The sequence below is a fragment of the Leuciscus leuciscus genome (genome assembly GCF_965113295.1).
Source record: "Leuciscus leuciscus genome assembly, chromosome: 1".
Taxonomy (NCBI): Eukaryota; Metazoa; Chordata; class Actinopteri; order Cypriniformes; family Leuciscidae; genus Leuciscus; species Leuciscus leuciscus.
The window spans coordinates 65,469,410-65,481,531 of record NC_138725.1 but is presented as its reverse complement, the minus strand read 5'-3'; positions in this window follow the sequence as shown (position 1 = coordinate 65,481,531).

Sequence of the window (12,122 nt, the reverse complement as noted above, 5' to 3'; positions counted from 1 at the left end):
GGTGATTGGTTGGAACACTATTTGTTTTTGTTTTGAGTGTTTGGTGAAACCATTTGTTTTTGTGTGCAGATCTCAGAGCCTAGGCTGCCTACGGAGACGCGTTTTTTTGACGGCATGCTTGTGGGGTGGGCAGCTAGCGGATCGTTAGGAAAAAAAATATATATATTTTTGGGCCTGAAATCACTGATACCACCTTTAAGTTGTTCTTTTAAACTATATTATTTCCATGATGCTGAAGTGTATGTTTTTTCCTCAACTAGGAGCCAAATTTTGATTCACAAATCAAATCATTGATCAACTCATGTATACGGATCATATCAATTAAATATGGTGTGTGGTAGATTCTTCCTTAAACCTAAATCGAAATTGACAAAATCGACGTCCCCGAACGTCTACTGTCGACGTTTAGTCTATCTGGGTCTTGTCTACAAATCGACATCCCCGTTCAATAATAGTCACCTAACTAACTTGTTACCCTAACTAACTTACTTCCTGCACAGGAATAATCAACAAACAGACTTCAGCAAATGTCCTTTAAATGTTTTAATCACGGCCAGGAGATCTTCCCGAGCAGTTCTCAGGGAATCTCTCCCAAGAAGCAAGGCCGGAGGATCTCAGACAAATTCCACTGAGAATCCCACAAGAAAACACGGATACAACAATTTGTATAGAATCGAGACAACAAATAAGATTATAGTGACTAACATGTCACCTTAAATATGATTGGTTCAATTGGTTCCAAAGCCCTAACCTTTTCCCTCACTGGCACAAGCAAACTCGGTTTTTGTGATTATTGTGATTATTGTGATTGGGGTGGTGGTGGCGCAATGGATAAGACACATGCCTTTGGTGTGAGAGACCCGGGTTCGAATCCACTGTGAGACACCAATGTGTCCCTGAGCAAGACACTTAACCCCTAGTTGCTCCAGAGGCGTGCGACCTCTGACATATATAGCAATTGTAAGTCGCTTTGGATAAAAGCGTCAGCTAAATGAATAAATGTAAATGTGATTACTTATCACAAGGTTTGAGAACTAGTCATCTGTCTAGTTTCACTTCCCCTATTTGTTATTTACACACACACACACACACACACACACACACACACACACACACACACAAAGTCACAAGTTTTCCCCAAAGAGTTTGGAAACATTTAAAAGCATATGAATGTCACTCCTGCAAGAAAAACAAATGTTAGTTGATTAATTCAAGTTTATTAATTAAAAAAAATGGGGTACTCTGTAACACCTCCTTTCTTTTAAAGATGTTACTCTGAGGGGGTTCAACAGAATTTTGACATGTACTGATAAAAATGACTTCACAAAACAAATGATCATTTGCTTCAATTTTATTTTCTTCACCAGTGCTTAATGTGTCAAAAAGACAATAGAAATAAAGTCAGAGATCTTGGAGGTCTTTGTCTCTTCAATAAAGAGTCAATTAGATGAAAACTTATCTCTTGGCATGTTCTGTCTTTGATAAGGTGTGTGATGATGAAGTGATGAAGATGCAATGAGTCAGATCCCCAAAGTTATTTGAGTGCGATGCAATGATAGTAATCCTATAATCCTCCATACGAGAAAAGATCGTTTGAAATGAAGATGCTCAATGAATAGCTGTCCTCAGCGCCACATAGCTGACCACGTGCAAGGCCATGTGTTGTAGCCTTGATGCTAGTGTGGACCACTCTTGGACTCACTGTCTCTAGAATCCAGTCCGTGCTCACAAAAGAACATGTGGTAAATAAAAAGTCCTTTCTAGAAAGAAATCAAATAACTAACATCAGTGATCTCAAACAAACACAACATCAAATATAAACCAAACCATACTCACAGTTGAGCAGAAACTCAAAGAGTTCTCAACACAGGACTTTGGATGAGAAAGAAGGTAGCACAAGATCAATCCTCAGATTTCCCTCTACCAAACGAACTGACTTGCTCTATGGTGTCAGTGTTTATATACCCAATTAACTCCAGGCAATAGCGCCCTCTAACTGTTCCTGTTGTTACTGCCCGTGACTCCAATACATCTCAACAGGGTCTTAACAAAAATACTTAAAGAACAAAAATACAAAAAGTACAGAATTAATCAAAGTAACGTTTTGTCCGTTACATACCCCTCCCTTTGGTGTCAAAAATTTGACATATGGCAAATTTTTAAGTTTTGGGTATGATAACTGTCAATCTGTGTAGGATCAGATAACATTGTCACCTTGTAATTTACTGGACCTAGCCTTTTGACTACTTTAGCTGGACCTCGCCATTTTGGAGCAATTTTAGCCATGAAACCATCATCTGCACGAGATAAAGGATGAGTACGCACCCAAAGTAGATCACCTTCCTGGAAGTCTTGAGTTCTTCTCTTGAGGTTGTAATACTTTCTCTGTTTAGTTTGTGCTTTCTCAACATTTTCTCTAACAGTTTCGTACAGTAGTTTCTGGCGATCAATGGTACTGTAGCTTGGCTGATCTGGATCTGGCGGACTCTGTAGGGCTCTTTGTAATGGTCCTTTTAATTGACGTCCCAGGGCCACTTCAGCGGGTGAAAATCCGGTGCTTTCATGCCATGCAGTATTCAAAGCAAACCTAAATTCACAGATCCACTGATCCCAAGTGCGGTGATTATTGTCAACATAGGATGCGATCATGGTTTTTAGATTACGGTTAATGCGTTCAGTCAAGTTTGATTGTGGATAAGCAGTTGTGAGTTTTTGGGTTACCTGCCACTGCTTGCACAACTGATCCAGGAGGTTTGAGGTGAATTGAGTGACTCTGTCCGAAACAATAAAGGCTGGTGTTCCCCATCTTGTAAATATCTCTTCGATGAGAATACGAATGATGATGGTAGATTTGGCAGATCTTATGGGGAAGACCTCTACCCATTTAGAGAAGTAGTCTACCACCACTAGAAGATATTCATTTTGACGAGTACTCCGTGGGAATGGTGCCATAATGTCCATGCCAAGCATGTATCCGGGCTCAACAATGGGCACACTTTGGAGATCTCCTGCTGGCTTTAAGTTTGTAGACTTAAACTGCTGACATTTTTCACATTGTTTGTAGTGTTGCCATACATCAGTACGCATGGAAGGCCAATAAGCAAATTCTAGGAGTCTCAGAGTTTTAAATTTGCCTAAATGTCCACTGAGGGGGCTATCATGGGCATATGTTAAGAACTCTTCCTTCAAGTTAGCAGGTACAATAATTTGGAACTTTCGACCTCCTTTGGAGACTGGGACACTCCTGAATAAAATATCATTTTTCAAGACATAGTGAGTTCTCATAAGATCAGTGGTATTTTGGTTTTTGGCTCTTACCATGATTTCTTGGCACTCTGAATCTTTCTTCTGCTCAGCAGCAATCTGAGACAGGTCCATTGGCAGTTCACAAGTGATAGGATTAAGAACATGTTTTGCAGGTGTGTGCATCAGCATGGCTGTTGGTTCAGCTAGATATCTCCTTAACAAAACATCAGCAACCACATTACATTGTCCTTTTCTATAACGTACTACGAAGTGATAGCCTTGAAGTCTGATAGTCCATCTTTCCAACCTAGACGAAGGCTTTGGGTGCTGGAAAAGCCAAACCAAGGAAGCATGGTCAGTGATTACTTCGAATGCTCTGCCCTCAAGATAATGATGCCACTTTTCCACAGCCCAGACTACCGCTAGACATTCTTTCTCTGATGCGGAATATGATCTCTCAGCACCTCTCAGTAATCTAGATGCATAAGCAATCACTTTCTCTTGTCCATCCACCTCTTGTGTCAGCACTGCTCCCAAACCAACTCCGCTTGGAGTTTGTTTGCACTTTAAAAGAAGAATAAAAATGGGGTGTATTTAGCACAGGGGCTTTAGTCAGGTCATCTTTGAGGATTTCAAACGATCTCTGACACTCGTCTGTCCATATCCATTTAGCTCCTTTTTTCTTTAGTGCATGTAAGGGTGCTGCTTTAGTGGAGAAGTCTGAAATGAAATGGTGGTACCAAGCCGCAAGACCTAGGAACCGTTGTAATTCTTTTATGGAAGTTGGGGTAGGGAATGATTTGATCGCGTCCACCTTGTCAGCATTCACGTTGACTCCATCAGCAGTGATTGTGTGACCCAAGTAGTCCAATGATGAACAGATAAATTTGCACTTCTTGAGATTGAGAGTGAGACCGGCAGTGTGCAGACTGTTGAATACTTGATTAAGATGTTGCAGATGTGTTTGAATGTCTGGTGAGTATACAATGATGTCGTCTATGTATACCATACAACACCTGTTTTTGTGCTCTCGAAGAACTTGTTCCATTAAACGTTGGAAAGAGGCAGCTGCATTTTTAAGACCAAAGGGAAGAGACACAAATTCATATAACCCTGAAGCGGTTACAAATGCAGTCTTCTCCACACTTGCAGCATTCATCTCTACTTGCCAGTAGCCACTTTTCAAGTCCAAAGTGCTGAACACCTTGGCTCCTTGCAAAGAATCCAGTATATCTGTAATTTGGGGCATCGGATAAGCATCGAGGTGAGTTTTAGAATTAAGACCACGATAGTCAACGCATAACCGAGATCCACCATCCTTCTTATCTACTACCACAACAGGGGAAGCCCATGGTGACGTGGAAGGTCTAATGATTTTTTGTTGAAGCAATTCTTTGATTTGTTCTTCAATAAAATCATTCTTGACTCTTGATGCTCGATAAGGTCTCTTTCTTAGGGGAAGTTCATCAATTGTTTTTATTTCATGTTTGATGCAGTTTGTACGTCCTAGCTTGTGAGTGCAAACTGATGACCAATCATACATGAGAGATTTCAACTGATTCTTTACCGTGAAGGATGCATGAGAATTTTCCACTGCTTGTTCAATGAGTTTCGAGTCTTCCTTTTTTGAGATCCATTCGGCATCATCTTGTGCAGCATAAAACTGAATGGCAGCATTCTCACGAAGTTCATTAAAACAAATGGGGTGACTGACGTTGGAATCAGGTAAGTAAACACGTGAAGAATTAAAATCAATGGTGACTTTTGCTTCCCTTAGGAAATCCAGGCCCAGGATAACCGGAACAGCCAAGTCTTCATCATTCATCACGTAGAATGTGACAGCAAGTTTCACTCCATATATTTCACATTGCCAGGCAACCTTTCCCTGAGTTCTCTGACTTTTACCATTAGCAAGCATAAAAGTTTGAGTACTTACGGTCAGTTGCTCATCATTTCTTCTCAACCTCTGCCAAACTTTCTGCTGCATCAAAGAGAAGGTGCTTCCAGTGTCAATTACAGCATTAAAGTAAGAGTGATTTAAAATTATCAGAGTTTGCAGCACATTATTATATTGAGAGCTGCAAGTTGGATCAATGAGCATGAGGTGATTCTGTTGCCCTCTTCCACCAGCAGATTTCTTCCTCTGCTCCTCTTCTTTTCCTTGATTCCATCTCTTTTTACTCTCCACCCAATCCTTCTCTATCTGAGTACCGAGACGGACCAGATCATCAACCGTCTTCACTGTTCCCCTTAACAACGAAGCCAATCGAGGGTTGCAGTTTCTTAAAGTCGCTTGAACGATCTCAGTTTCAGACATTTTAGGATTATTCTTCAGGCACAGCGCTCTGTAATTGAAAACAAAGTCTCTAATGTTCTCATTAATCCCTTGACGATAGTTTGCTAATTTTTGGGCAGCAACTTCTTTATGATCTTCATTTAAAAAAGAGAAAAGAAACTTTTCTTTGAAAGAAGACCAGTCTCTTATATTTTGTTTCTCCACTTTCCACCAGCTCTTAGCGGTACCTTTCAGACTCACAGATAATGATGCTAACAGTTCTTCAGGATACAGAGGTCTCAGCTCATTATATTCTTCAAAACGATCAATAAAATCAATTGGGTCTTCTGCATCAAGATTACTGAAGGTAGGCAGTTCAAGTTTAACTGGAGGATTAGGAGATGAGGAAAGATACGTTACTTGCTTTGAGCCGTGTTGTAAAACTGGGTCAATCTTGGATGGGTATTGAGACATCTTATGAGTAGAAGTAGTACTGGTGTGCATGGGAGTAGACATAAGAGGTTTGAAGGTTTTAAATTGTTGCTCTAATTGTCGATCTCGTCGCTTTAAGCAATCCACAATACTTTGGCCCATATCGTCGATTTTGGAAAGGAACAGCTGCTTAACACGATCCAACTCTCTTTGCAAACCATAGTTAATTTTGTCCTCACATGCTTGTAACTCTGCATTCATAGTTTCGATGGTAACCAGTCCACTGATACGATGCTCCAGATCAGCAAGATGTTCCTCAATGCTACACATGCGCTGGGCAGCCTCTCCATTTTCAAATTGCAGTCTGTCTTCATGAAACTCAGGTGGTGGAGGAGGTAATGGCACGTCAATGGGTTTAGAAATAAGGTCACCTATCTGATCAGTGGACACATCTCTAAATTCTCTCTCTTCTTCAGAGTCTAAATATAACTCACTTAATGTATCAATGAGATTAGCTACAGGGTCTCTGCACTGAACAAAAGGTTCATCTGAGAAATCAGTTACAGCTGCGCTCTCTGCCATTGCAGCAGATGATTTATATTATTTGTTTGTGAAGATTAATCAGTACAGTCAAATTTATTTATTTTTAAAAGGAACTCCAAGTTCAATTCAAGTCCCTGTTCGGGCGCCATTCTGTAACACCTCCTTTCTTTTAAAGATGTTACTCTGAGGGGGTTCAACAGAATTTTGACATGTACTGATAAAAATGACTCTTCACAAAACAAATGATAATTTGCTTCAATTTTATTTTCTTCACCAGTGCTTAAAGGGATAGTTCACTTTGAAATTAATTTTTGGTATGTTTTAGCTTACCTCAAGGGCATCCAAGATGTAGGTGTCTTTTTTTCCACAGTAGTTTCAATTTTGATATTTTTAGGTCAAACCGTTCTTGCTGTCAGTCATATAATGCAGGTCTATGGTCACTGTCTCAAAGAGCATGCACAGAGTCCAAATTAAAACAATTCCCCGTCGTCCAAATTAAACAATTCCCCATCGTAAGTACACATTGATGGCCTAAGACACGAAACGAGCGGTTTGTGTGAGAAAACGAACAGTATTTATATCGTTTTTACCACTTATGCACAGCCATGTCCAAGTGATCTGATCTGACGTGTACGCAGACTGGTGCATAGATATATACACTAGATGTCGCCTTGTCTACGGCAGTTCATTGGAACGAATGTCTTTAAGGCGACATCTAGTGTATATATCTATCAAAATTGAAACTACTGAGGAAAAAAAGACACCTACATCTTGGATGCCCTTGAGGTAAGCTATAACATACCAAAAATTTATTTCAAAGTGAACTATCCCTTTAATAAATGTGTCAAAAAGACAATAGAAATAAAGTCAGAGATCTTGGAGGTCTTTGTCTCTTCAATAAAGAGTCAATGAGATGAAAACTTATCTCTTGGCATGTTCTGTCTTTGATAAGGTGTGTGATGATGAAGTGATGAAGATGCAATGAGTCAGATCCCCAAAGTAATTTGAGTGCGATGCAAAGATTGAGTGCGATGCAATGATAGTAATCCTATAATCCTCCATACGAGAAAAGATCGTTTGAAATGAAGATGCTCAATGAATAGCTGTCCTCAGCGCCACATAGCTGACCACGTGCAAGGCCATGTGCTGTAGCCTTGATGCTAGTGTGGACCACTCTTGGACTCACTGTCTCTAGAATCCAGTCCGTGCTCACAAAAGAACATGTGGTAAATAAAAAGTCCTTTCTAGAAAGAAATCAAATAACTAACATCAGTGATCTCAAACAAACACAACATCAAATATAAACCAAACCATACTCACAGTTGAGCATACCCAATTAACTCCAGGCAATAGCGCCCTCTAACTGTTCCTGTTGTTACTGCCCGTGACTCCAATACATCTCAACAGGGTCTTAACAAAAATACTTAAAGAACAAAAATACAAAAAGTACAGAATTAATCAAAGTAACGTTTTGTCCGTTACAACTCGAACTCGGACTTGTCACACACTCAGGTGAATTTGTACTCGGACTTGACACGGACTCGGACATTTTAGACCGAGTACAGTCGAGTCCGGGCACTAGAGGACAAAATATTTTATTATTCAAAAACGAAACGAAACTACTTGCATTGTGTTGTTTCAGCGTTGAGCATTGTAGCCAATCACAGACATGTATATTACGCGCATGAACGCAGTGGCCAATCAGAGGCGTTTTAGAGTCACCATACGGAGAATTCGCTCAAAATGTATGTTCAGAATCAGCATGAGCTTTATCCTTTCGCAAATCCCCTCATAAACAACAAAGTCTAGACGCGATGTAGGCTAAATAAGAGATTCACTGTGCAGTGCGGAAAACTTCAGTTTATGACAAGAGTTTTAGTGAGAGTGCAGAACGCGTAGTAAGTGATGGCTTAAAGGCAATGGCGATTCTAGGGGGTGGCCTGGGGTGGCCGGGGCCACCCCTGAAAGCTCATTGGCCACCCCTGCGGCCACCCCAGATCTGATAGGTAGGTCAAGTTCGTCAACACAAGAAACGAGAAATGTTGTCAATCAGTGATGACAGCTGATCAACTGATTTAGGGCCAGTTTCACATTTTTAACTAACACAGGAACGGTCGTACTGAGACTGTGAGAGCTGATTTCTGCTCAGCGGACGTTTGGCCATGCAGGTCAGATGACCCATGAGATAAGAGCACGCGCGCTGCACGGTGCACCTGCTGCTGCTGGTCCGTGAAACAAGAGGACGTCACACAGTTGCAACAATACAACAACGATAAAAACGCTGGAATCGATTGAGATTGAGAGGTATGGTCGGGACCCAACGCAACAGAGTGCGGCACGGGAATATAGATCTGATGGCCGAGTGCGGGCGCGGGCGGTAATGCACACGTGTGTCGATTCGCGGGAGTCGGGACTCCCGCAAAATAGAATTATCTATAAATTGAACAAATAAAAACGAATAAATTGGCATTCATCTGTTGCACAAAAGCAACAAGAACAACTAAAACAAAATAGAAACTATTTACAGGCCAGAGTCTCTATTTATAACATGTTTGCAGCGTTGAACAATGTAACCAATCACAGACATATGTGTTGATTTCTTGAACGCAATGGCCAATCAGATGCATTTAAGATAGAATCCCCTCACCACTCAAAATGGACTTTTTGTTTAGTGCTGAATTCTGCATACTGGCAAATCATCTATTATATCAAACAAAGTGTAGATAATATGAAAGATTAATTATGCTGCCAGTTTCTTTGATAATAACAGAGATTTGTGAGATCACGATGAACTGAGATGTCAGCTTTTTAGGAATTATTAAGTGAGAAATCCGTCCCGCGCAGGTCTCTAATGTAGACTTTAAAAACAAACCACTAACATTATATTTACATTAACAGTAGCCTAGGCTGCAATCTAGTGTATGTAAACCTTTTTGCAGATAAACACAAATGCATTTTCGGACAAGTTAATGGCCAAGTTAATTGAGTAAATAATATCCCCCACTATGGCAATTAATAACAGACTATAGTAAACACATTTCCTAAATAGGCCTGTGACTATATCTTACATTTTATGAAATAGTACCATTATTTAAAAATAAAGTTTGCACTTTGTTACTATTATTAAAATCCTCTATTTCCTCTAATCTAGATCCAACTCCTCCCACCTTACATATAAGAGTTTAAAGGTTTACATAACATTACTTTATAGTATATATGGCCACCCCACTCTAGTTTTGTGTCCCATCTTGGCCACCCCTGTAAAAATGTCCTGGATACGCCACTGCTTAAAGGGAGCGCAATTGACAATCTAAATAATAGTTTTGTTTTATCAGACTTTAAATTTTCGTCGTTACAAGTTAAAAGATCGTTACATTCACACTTTAAATTTTAATGAGTGATAACCGCATTTAAATGTGGGATTGAACCCGCTAAATTATAGTCCTGTGAGTCATGAAATTGCAATGATTTGACATACTAGCAACATGAGAACGTGATAACCATAGCAACATTTTGGCATCTAATAATGTTATGATTTTTGTTACATTTACACTTTAGTCATAAGTTTACATACACCTTGCAGAACCTCCAAAATGTTATTGTTATTTTTTTAATAATAAGGATAATAAAAACGTTATTTTTATTTGTATTTTTATTTTTTTACTGCCCTGAAAAAGCTTATAGATGTTTAAGTATAGCCTAGTCCACAAGACAAAATACAAACACAAAAAATACACGAAAAATGACATAAGCTTGGTTTTTAATATTGTGTGTCATTACTTGAATGATCCACAATTGTTTTTTATTTTTTTATTTTTTTTATGGTTGTTCATGAGTCCCTTGTTTGTCCCAAACAGTTAAACTGCCCAATGGTCTTCAGAAAAAAAATCCTCCAGCTCCTGCACATTCTTTGCTTTTCCAGCATCTTCTGCATATTTGACTCCTTACTAGCAGTGATTGTGTGATTTTGAGATCCATATTTTCACACTGCAAACATTGCAAACATTCAGTGATACTCAAGAAGGAAACATCCATTAAGAGCCAGGGCGTGTAAATTGTTCTTATTTTGTTTAAAAATTCATTAATTGATTTAGTACTGCCCTTCAGAGGCTAAATAAGATAATAACATGTAAAAGAAAGTAAGAAAAATGTACACATCACCATCATCTTGCTCAAACGTTTACCCCTGGCTCTTAATGCATCGTGTTGCATTCTTGAGCATTACCTCGTAGATTCTGAATAACGTGACCAATCATAATGCAGATATCCATCATTTTTGTCTGACAAACAAACCAAACCAAAACCAAAAGGTGTGTATTGGACATCTTTTTGCAGTTCTAATGTTCATTCATGTTTAATTTGTGCTATAACTAAAATAGATGATCAGTTCACATGCTGCTTGAACTAAGGCGCTACACATTAACGCGCCACAAAATGGTATTTATTGTTTGAATTTCACAAAAATTTTAAAGCTGAGACTTTATTTTATACCAAAAGGAACCTGCTCTGTCTTGTCTGTTGGCGCATTGTCAGTATCCTCTTTGCTCCGCAATATATTTTTAACTGAGTGAGAACATGATGTGTTGAGTGAGAGTGGAATGGCTTGTCGGACGTAGCAACAGTAACTAAGAGGGGCGGGTCTTTGTGAAAGGTCAATTTCAAATCATTTAAATCTTTGTGGACTCGGCCGGACTCGACTCGGACTCGGATGTTAAGGACTCGGACTCAAGTCCGACTCGCGCCCCTTTGGACTAGGACTTGGACTCGACTCGGACTCGACAAAGGTGGACTCGGACCCAACACTATAAAAAATCCATCACAGGTGACATCAAAGACATCAAATTTCACTGGTGCTTGTGTCATGACATGTGACTTGGACATGCAAGAACCAGTGAGGTTTGATGTTATTGATGCATCACCATATTTATGGCTGAGATATTCTTCAAAATATCTTCTGTTGTGTCCCGCAATAGACAGAAATTCAAACAGGTTTGGAACGACATGAGGGCGAGTAAATGATGACAGAATTAAAACTTTAGGGTGAAGTATTTGTATTTGAAATAATGCTGACACTGGCTTCATATTCATTCATAATCTCATTTCAGGAAACTATGAATCTGTGGTGTGAACCTACAGTATAACCTTACCATGCTGGATCTTTAACCACTCCATCAATTCTGGATTTATGTACTTTAATTTTCTTTTGTGGTAGTAGTTATACGTGCCATTTGCTGTTATTGGTTTGTCCTCCAGAAACAGCTGAAGGAGACGCAGATGAAGATCCGTAAGAGAATCCAACAGAGACAGAAAGATCTTCATCAGCTGAGAGAGGCTGTGGAGTCGCATAAGGTGAGTCTGGAGAAGAAGAGAAGTGTGAGATGTCTCAGTTTGGACTCACTGAACTCACTGTGTGATTGTGATGTGTGTGTAACAGCGCTCTGCACACACAGCAGTGGAGGACAGTGAGAAGATCTTCACTGAGCTCATCCGCTCCATTGAGAGAAGCCGCTCTGAGGCGACACAGCTGATCAGAGATCAGGAAAAGACTGCAGTGAGTCGAGCTGAAGAACGACTGGAGCGACTGGAGCAGGAGATCAATGATCTGAGGAGGAGAGACGCTGAGCTG